General features: G+C 42.9%; 1 pseudogene; it reads left to right on the top strand.

Annotated features, from left to right (window-relative positions):
- Positions 1 to 9156: 9156 nt before the first annotated feature.
- Positions 9157 to 9321, top strand: LOC126096056 (U2 spliceosomal RNA; annotated as a pseudogene).
- The last annotated feature ends 412 nt before the right edge of the window (positions 9322 to 9733 follow it).

Raw genomic sequence — 9733 nt, 5'->3', positions numbered from 1 at the left:
GGCGGATTTTTGCCATCATGTTTTCATGAAACTGCCGAATGAAACTGACAGTTTTGTCAGGGCACTTAGTTTTCTTTAGTATGATCCAGAGAGCTTCCCGTGGGACACGATCAAAAGCTTTTTCCAGGTCTACAAAGCACGTGATCAAAGGGCGATGTTGCTCTAAGCTTTTCTCTTGCATTTGTTTGGCAACAAATATGGCATCCACAGTGCCTCTGTTTGGGCGAAAGCCACACTGGGTCTCTGGTAGCAGTTTTTCTGCAAAGTGTGTTAACCGGGTGTTAATTATGTGGGCAAGGACATTTCCCGCTGCTGAGAGAAGAGAAATGCCCCTGTGGGAGCTGCAGTCTGAAATGTCACTCTTGCCTTTATAAATCTTGGAAATACAAGAATCTTTACAGTCTTGTGGAATCATTTCATACTCCCAAATCCTTAAGATCAGAGCAAACAATGGTTTCTTGATGTTTGGCCCCCCATATTCATATAGCTCTGATGGCAAGTTATCTAATCCAGCTGTTTTGTTATTTTTCAGCTTAGCCAGTGCTGAAATGAATTCATCGTAGGAAGGGGCATCCACAAGTTGTTCCTCAACTGGCAGGTCTTCAAGTGCTTCTATGTATGGAATATCGGTTGTCTGATGGTCGGGATTAAGAACGTCATTAAAATGTTCCGCCCACCGAGACAAGATGTCACTCTGTTGCGTCAGCCGACAACTTTTATCTTTGTTATAGACTGGTGTTATCTTCCCAACTCTTGGACCAAAGATAGTTTTCAGGGACTCAAAGAATCTGCCCGTTTGGTGTGTGTCGGCATATAACTGTATTTCATTTGCTTTATTTGCCCACCAACCGTCTTTGAGAGCACGTACCTTTACTTTCAGATTGTAATGCGCTGCTCTACGCTTGTTATCATCAGGGGTGCGAAGAAAGGTTCTGAAATCATTAATTAGCTTTCTGATCTCTGGATCTGAGTCGTCAAACCAGTCCTGGTGCTTCTTCTGAGGATTTCCCAAGACTTCTGAAGCACAGCCACGCAGTCTGCTAGCGTATGCACTCCACTGTTCATCTACAGGGGCAGATTCAGATATCAAAAGGCCATCGACACCAAATTTTTCATCCAGTTTTGCTCTCATAGTCTGATCATTGGCCAAGATTTTGCAGGACAATTTTGTTGGTATTTTGTGTGAAGCTCGGCGTGGTGCCTTCAAAGTTATCTTTAATTTGGACCTCACGAGTCGATGGTCTGTCCACCCCTGAGCGCCTCTCATTGCACGTGTGACCAGTACGTCACCAAGATCTTTTTTCCGTACTATCACATAATCCAGAAGGTGCCAGTGTTTAGATCGCGCATGCATCCATGTCGTTTTATATTTTTCAGGCAGACGAAAATATGTATTTGTCAGACAGAGTTCAAACTCGGCACATAGAGTTAGAAGATCCAAACCATTCGAGTTGCATTTACCATTCCCATGGCGACCGAGGACTCCATTCCAAGCACTGAAATCATTCCCAACACGAGCATTAAAAGCACCAAGTAACAGAAGTTTATCTGCAGAAGGAATATCCCTAAGGACATGTCGGAGGTTGGTAGAACTTGTTCTTCTCTTCATCCGGAGATGGCAATGTAGGTGCGTATACATTGATCAAGTGATTTCTTGGATGCCAGGTGAAGTCTGAGTGTTATTATTCTGTCACTCATACCTTTTGGGAGTTCTGTTAGTGAGCATGCCAATTTATTGCGTATGGCAAAGCCTACCCCACTTTCCGCCCTTTCAGTGGATGATTTTCCATTCCAGTAGTAGGTATAACCTCCGAGCGGTTCACATAACTGTCCAGAGTCACTAAGATGTGTTTCACTTATGGCGGTAATGTCGATGTTATATCTAGCCAATTCCCTTGCGATAAGTCCTGTCTTTCTCTCTGGGCACTGATTATGGTCGTTATCCTGTAAAGTACGGACGTTCCAGACTCCAATCATTAGACATTTAAGGTAACTGTTTGTTTTATTATTTTTTTGACTGCATATGTTAGTGAACAAGTGACCGCAGTATGCCACTTGTGCTGGGTTGAGACGGGCTATGTTTAGGCCAATTTTTCTAGGCCCCTCCCTGGATTAGGGAAAGCAGAGCGATCCTAAATAGGGCTGCTTTGTCGTCTGACGAGCTGCCGAACCAGTCCTCCCGTCTCTCACGAGTACCAGAACGACCATCACCATCTGACCGCCTAACGTGCAGAGCACCAACTAAGGTTCAGGTACACCAAACCCTTGCCTCACCATCAGTACTCCATCGCCGCAGGACTTTCAAAGCTCATAGTCCATTGAAACTTTGCCGGAGTCATCTGCGCGTGAAGGTATTTAAAGTGGACAAGCAGTTGCGCAGATGCAGATCCACTCTCTCGTCCTCTGCCTCTGGTTGGCAGTGGATCGTAGGGCCGATACGACTGGCAAGAGGCAGGGGATGCAGTGAATGGCCATATTCCACTGGAAGTATCCTGACATACGCCCTTAAGGCACATCACAGGTGCCTTGCATCGTCGGTACAGAAGCCGTGAGTGTTTACCTATCGATATTACCCGTCTCCTACACCGATGAAGAGACTGACAGAAGGGAAGAAGGAAAGGGAAGGGACTGGAAGGGAAAGGGAGGAAAGGACGGTAGGTCGTTGTGAGGCACACTTCGTCTGGCTCCTCTGCTGAGACCTGACCGGCTAGGTTGAACCTGCCAGTAGCTACGCTACCACCGGTATAGCTCTCAGCATCACAGGAACACGCAAACTCTCCCACCCGCACGGACAGTGCTACGATAAGGTGGTGCCTCCAGGGAGAGAGAAGCCAAACAACAGAAGTATCGTCTACATGTTTGAATAGAGCCCAGCTTTCAAAGTTGCCTACTCCAAGGCATGTTATTCTTATTCTTTCGTAAAAAATTTGAAATAACTGATGACAATGAGTTTCCCACCGCTACTTCATCTGTCTGCTCACGGTATTCGCCATTGAATAGAAGGTAATTGGGAAACAGATGTCGAAATAGGTTCGATCATTCAACATCAAACGTAACTTAAATTAACTGTAACGTATCAGGCATAGGACAACGAGTGAAGAGAGAGACCATATCAAAACTTATTAGTATACGAGAGTCATTCAAACGCATTCCGTCTAATCGACATAAGAAATATGCCGAGTTCTTAATGTGATGCTCACACTGACCGAAGAATTGGCCCAACAACGTAACAAGATGTTTTGCTACATAACAGCAGTGGGACATTATTCCTTTGACGACAGTCTGCATTGTTTCCAAATTTATTCAATATGGCTGCTGTCCCTGGGGGATTGCTCACCTCCACTCCCTGGGGGTGTATGTAGAAACATCACATGTCATCACCACCTCCACTCCACCCTTTCCTCCACTTCCCCTCCCCTTTCCTCCTCACTTACATTCCCCTCACCCACTTGGAAACTGGCAGGAAAAAGACTCAGTCTGACCTAAGCTGATAGAGAAGAAGGATGTAAAGTAGTTATTTACTTACTCTACTTATTTTTGAGAGTGTAGTATTGTCCTACATAGGACATAGACATAGAAAAGGCATATGACTCAGTTGACAGGGAAAGACTCTGGGAAGAACTGAAGAAGATAGATATAGAAGATGGATACATTAATGTTATAAAGACAATGTACAGAGGCCACAATTGTAGAATTAGAACACCATTGGGGAACTCTGAATACTTCGAAATAAGACAAATAAGAAGTATTTTATCTCCTGCGCTTTTTAATGTTGTGATGGAGGGAATGAATAGGGCAGTTAAAGATATAGTAAAAGAAAAAGACAAAAAGATGATTTTTGCAGATGATATGGTAATATGGGGTGATAAAGAGGTAGATGTACAGTTACAGCTTGATGCGTGGAAGGAAATAATGAAAAGGTATGGATTAAGAATAAATAAAGATAAGAGTGAAGTAATGGTATTTGGAAGAGAGAAAGGAATCAATGGAAATATTACCTTGAATGGAGAACCCCTCAAAGTGGTAGAAAGTTTCACTTATTTAGGGAGTGAAATATCTAGGGATGGAAGAATAACTAACGAAATTAATAGGAGGTTACAGAAGGGAGGCAATTTCTACCAAACAATAAAACGTCTGATTTGGAATAATGAAGTTTCAGAAAGAGCAAAACTCCTGATGTATAAGAATTATTACTTCCCTATTGTCACCTATGGTGGAGAAACATGGACAATGAAAGAAAGGGACTGGAGCAGACTGCAAGCAGGGGAAATGAAATTTTTCATAGCAGTTAAGGGAAAAACAAGAATGGACAGAGTAAGGAATGTAGAGATTAGAAAGGACCTCAAACGAGAAAGTATGAGAGAAGAAATTGAAAGAAAGAGATTAAGATGGTATGGGCATGTTAAGAGGATGCATGGGCAGAGACTCCCCGAAATTATGGAAGAACTAAAGATGGATGGGAAACGACCTAGAGGGCGCCCAAGAACACGGTGGAAAATGGGAGTGAGAATATCTGTTGAAAGGAGAGGTGTGAGCTGGCAGCAAGTGGAGGAAGAAAAGTGGTGGGTGGACCGAGCCAAATGGAGAGGACTCGTCAGCACCCAGACCCGGCAGTAGCTGGAGCGGGATTCGGATATAGATAGATAGTATTGTCCTACAGCTGAATCCACTCTCCGCCCCCCCCCCCCCCCCCGCCCCACCACAAATTTCTCCGTTCGTATGTGTATATATTTGCCTCAATTTGAAAATCGACTGCTTCAGTCCACAATGCCGCCACTAGAATGTACACAAAACCGTTCTACAGTTGCCCAAATCCGTTCTCATTTTCTGCTGGCCCCCACCTGTACTTGTGTACTGGTAAGAAAAAGGGTACAGTGGAAGGTTCTGTATTTATTTTTGGTGCGAAATGTGTCCAATTGACTAGATGTTGGTCTTGGTTAGAGAGAAGTTTTGTAAGTTTATTACCTGTAAGCACACAGCTGAGTACTGTATCCATAGCCTCCTACACAATGATTTGAAGGAGATGATAATGGACAAGCACAGGGGGAATCCTTTTCAGTAAATAATGGTGATGTAGAAGATGTACTGAGGATTGCATTTCGTAACTCAGAGAGACAGCTGTCTGTGCTGGGGCTGTTCCTGCTTTTTTTGAAATGGTCAGTCAATCCACAGTGCAGGAGACAACATTCGTCCTATTTCACTACGCAGTTTGAATGAACCAGAGGTGCTCACCGTGGTGTAAGGGGTTCAACTGCGGACGCATGAAATGGGTTTTGCCCCCCTTCCCGATAGCGTGTGAGTATGTGCTTACATTTCTGAGTACTCTAGTCCACAAACCGCTCGAAATTGTGTGTGTGTGGGGGGGGGGGGGGGGGGGCGGCTGTCTTACAGTTGCTGCAGGAAGAATTGCTTCCTACCCATCTACAAGAGCATATCTGCTAAGGAACTTGTACACAGACGCATGATAAGAGGGACAGGACAGCAAACTATCACCGAAATGTAGGAAGAGCTGCCTCCTACCGATCCTAGAGATGAAGTAGCTGCTCAGGAGCTTGTGGTAAGATACTTGGTAAGTAGAGATAGGACAGAAAACTGTCACTGAAGTGTAGGAAGGCTAATACAGGGCACCACAACTAATGCAAAATGCATCGCTGCTCTAGTTACCCCCTGAAATTATCGTGAAAAAGAAAAATAACACTCGTAATGTGTGTTGCATTCATGATGCAACACACATTGGGAATTGAGAAAAATCATCATAATAAATCAGGTACTGCATAAACCGACCTCGAAAGATTTCACCAGGAGAGAGTGGTGACAGCTGAACTTGTGTTCATCTCGGTGTGCGGATATACATCAAACATCATAGAACCAATCTTGCCTCCCCTCCTACCTCCTTGCCCCCCTCTTCCTCCTGTACGTAGGGATAATATAGGTTTTCCAGTCCTGGTATAGCACGTCGCTGATGATACACAAAGAGATCTTGTGGCCCAGGACAACGAATCAGATGGCGACATTTCTTTGGCTGGAAAATTCCATGGCTCACTTCCTGTCTGTCTGCCTACCTGTCTCTCTCCGTGTCTCAAATGGTTACTTGCTGTTTGTCGCCTTGCGTCCCCCATTTGTCAACTGGTGGTAAAAGCTCAGTATGGATTAAACTGTCTACTAGCAGGATCTCGTGACATGAAATGGGCAGTAAATTGGAGCAATATATTATTTGTTTAAATTATAATCAAACTTATTAATTATATTGTAGAGAGACGCTGGGCACTGATTTTCTTTATTTGGGCGGTAAAATAGCCCACTCTTATGACGCCACAGGACAAAGGGGCAGCTGGTGCAATTGTGATACCAAAAACGGCTGGAAATAGTCCATTTGCACTAGCCTATCAATTTCATTGTTTGACAATTTACAGACTCAAGTAGATTCCTTAAAACACTTACAGTCCGCATCTCGTGGTCGTGCGGTAGCGGTTTCGCTTCCCACGCCCGGGTTCCCGGGTTCGATTCCCGGCGGGGTCAGGGATTTTCTCTGCCTCGTGATGACTGGGTGTTGTGTGCTGTCAGGTTAGTTAGGTTTAAGTAGTTCTAAGTTCTAGGGGACTGATGACCATAGCTGTTAAGTCCCATAGTGCTCAGAGCCCAGAGCCATTTGAACCATTTTTGAAAACACTTAGTCACCTTACGATTAGTCTTTTTCGTAATATAGCGTATATGAGGTCTACAGATTAGAGAGTGACACACCTGCATTTAGCAAATCTAGTAATTAAATTTCCGCCAGAAGGGATCGTAGTGCTAAATATGTTTGAGGTCTTGTATCTACCACCTTTTCAGAACACAAGCACGCTCCCCAACCACTGGATTTTTTTTTTTAACTAAACATATCTGGCGAAAAAAATACTGTGATCGCACACACACAGGATCGCGGGGCGCATGGAGTTTGTAATGTGTAGCAGTGCAGGAAGCTGTGGAGATGCCAGCCACACCGCCAGTTGTGTGCCCATCTCCAGACGCTCAGAGGCCGAAGAGATTGTCCTCGAGAAAATCTAACAGATAAGTGATCAATTTACATACGGGGAATAATCGTCCAGCGAAACCGTTGGCCATATTGAATCTTCTCATATTCCCATGTAAAAATCGGAGAACATACGCAACACACGCATCCGCTTCTGTCGCCACTCCACAAGCACACTGCCTAGTTCGCTATTCAGCCACTTAGAGGGCGCTGCTAGCGCCTCTTCCGCGACTTGTCCCCGTGGCTGTGGGCAAGAGTCAGCTAGCTGGAGCTTTTTTTTACATCCGCCAGTCATAGGAGGCTAAACCGCGGTTTCCAGTCGCCGAAACCTCATGACTACTTCTGCCAATAGCTGTATCACTCAACCAGCAGGCATGCCTTGGACATATAGTTACAACAGCAATTCCACCCCTGACGTAGACCCTCCCCAGTTTAAAAAACTCCATTTTATCTAATTGCAGTATATCCATTGTGATGAACTGCGACTGTGATTTAAATTGGGGATTTATCTGGTAATAAACATGCAACTATTTTTGCGATTTATTCAACCATTAACCTGTTTTTGAGCTGCTGGAAGCTCATCATTAGATGGAGGTGTTACAAGAACATTATGTTGTGGACCAATAGTGATGTTCAGTACCGTGTTATAATGAAACCACAGGCCTCTAGGTTAAGGCTTCAGCCTAAACTGGTTGTCCCAAACGTCCAATTGTAAATGCAAACAGTCCAGGATAAAAAATTACCAGAAAAGCTCATGACATGCTGAAGAAAAATTACACCTTTGAAAATAGCTTTTCAATCAACAAAAGTTTTGAGCTAATCAACAACATTAAAGATCTAATATTGCCAGACAGCAATATTTGTCTCCTTTGACGTAGTAAACAACTACACCAATATCCCCTGGAAAGCCACCCCCACAATAATATTAAAAAAAATCCGCTGGAGATTGGCATAAAAATTCTGGCATATACAAACTCACATGCTTTCTACATAGGTCGAACGGGGTGAAATTTTGAAACCTGCTTCGAAGAACATATGGATGCCCTTCGACTCAAAACTTTAAATAAGTTCAGTTTTACGTCACATATGCTCATCATGAGCTCTCTGTTGGTGATATCAATGACGAACTTCCTGTGCACCACATTGATGAGAAAGGAATACAGATGGACCTCCTTGAACAATTAGAGTAATACATCCAGAAAGTAAAATCACCGAAAAAAATCCTAAATGAACTATCTGAATCAACACAAAACCTTTTCTTCCAGAATTTGCAGGATATACTGTCACAAAAAAAAAAAAAAAAAATGACAATTATAACACATATTCTTCTTCTTCTGGTCATGTAACGACTATGGTATTCTGTAACTTATAAAAAGTTTTTTATTATGTATTAAATACTCCACTCTAACTGTTTACCTTCTGTATAACTGTTAAGCCATATTAAAAATTCTGTTACCAGTATAAAAACGCTTGTGCAGCTAGCAACATTTGCTGCAATGTAAAATCTGTACTAGTAATATTTGTACTATAATACAACATATCTCCTCCCAAAAACCATGATGGAGTAAAGTGTAATATCCATCATATCCATATTCTTTGTAAAAACATCCAATGTTTACTTTCTGTGAATCAGTGTAAAACAAGTGTAGCTAAATACTGTGTATATCTGTATACACAGCTTAATAACGTATGTTGTAAGAAGAGGTCTGATATGGATACAACAAGGTAGTGAACTGTAAGTACCTAAAATGTAAAAAACTTTCGAATTCGCAAACGGTTCGTCACCAATTACTAAATTTCTGTCATTTCCGCCAGCAGCACCAGCACTGTATCTAGCTACACTTGGAACACAACAGAATGTTCTTGTAACATCTCCATCTGATGATGAGCTTGCAGTGGCTGGAAAACATGTTGATGGTTGAATAAATCGTAAAAAAGCGCTAGTTGCATATTTATTAGCAGATAAATCGCCATTTTACCTAATTCGAGACGGTAATGCTGCCGTCCATGCACCTCGAATTTAGACTCTTCATGTTATACTAATTATTTTCGAAAACAGGAGAAATTGGGGCATACATGAGTTTCCACATCGCTAAAGTATCGCTCTCAGTGTGAAAATCTTGTACGAGAGTATGATATAGGCTATATTTTCTCTAAGTATTTTCCAATCTGATTAAAAAATCTGTTCTTATCAGTAAAATATCTATTACGTCCTGCATTCCAGGACTAGAATATTAAACTCATTTTTGGCTCCTGGCGGGGTGTTAAGAGTATACTCTACCTCTGTCACAGGATGTCTCCTCACTTTCGGGCTCTCTGAAGGTAATCAAATGTCTCATCACCTGCGAAGCCAAACAGCAGCATACAGGAGTTGTAAATATCAAGTCAATACTACGCACCACTTTATAAATTCAGTAATACAGCTGATTTTATTACCATGGCCATCTGTCGTTGTGCATGGTTACCACTACAGCTTACGTATTCAATCCGTGCCATTCTCTCACTTGCTTCTACCCGCCTGGTGGACATCATTGATATCAAGTTGATGACTAATGCCGGCCGTGATGGCCGAGCGGTTCTAGGCACCGCTACGGTCGCAGGTTCGAATCCTGCCTAAGGCATGGATGTGTGTGATGTCCTTAGGTTAGTTAGGTTTAAGTAGTTCTAATTTCTAGGGGACTGATGACCTCTGAAGTTAAGTCCCATAGTGCTCAGAGCCAT

The sequence above is a fragment of the Schistocerca cancellata genome, chromosome 8 (genome assembly GCF_023864275.1).
Source record: "Schistocerca cancellata isolate TAMUIC-IGC-003103 chromosome 8, iqSchCanc2.1, whole genome shotgun sequence".
Taxonomy (NCBI): domain Eukaryota; kingdom Metazoa; phylum Arthropoda; class Insecta; order Orthoptera; family Acrididae; genus Schistocerca; species Schistocerca cancellata.
The sequence above is the reverse complement of the archived record's forward strand: the minus strand, read 5'-3'. Positions and strand labels throughout refer to the sequence as shown.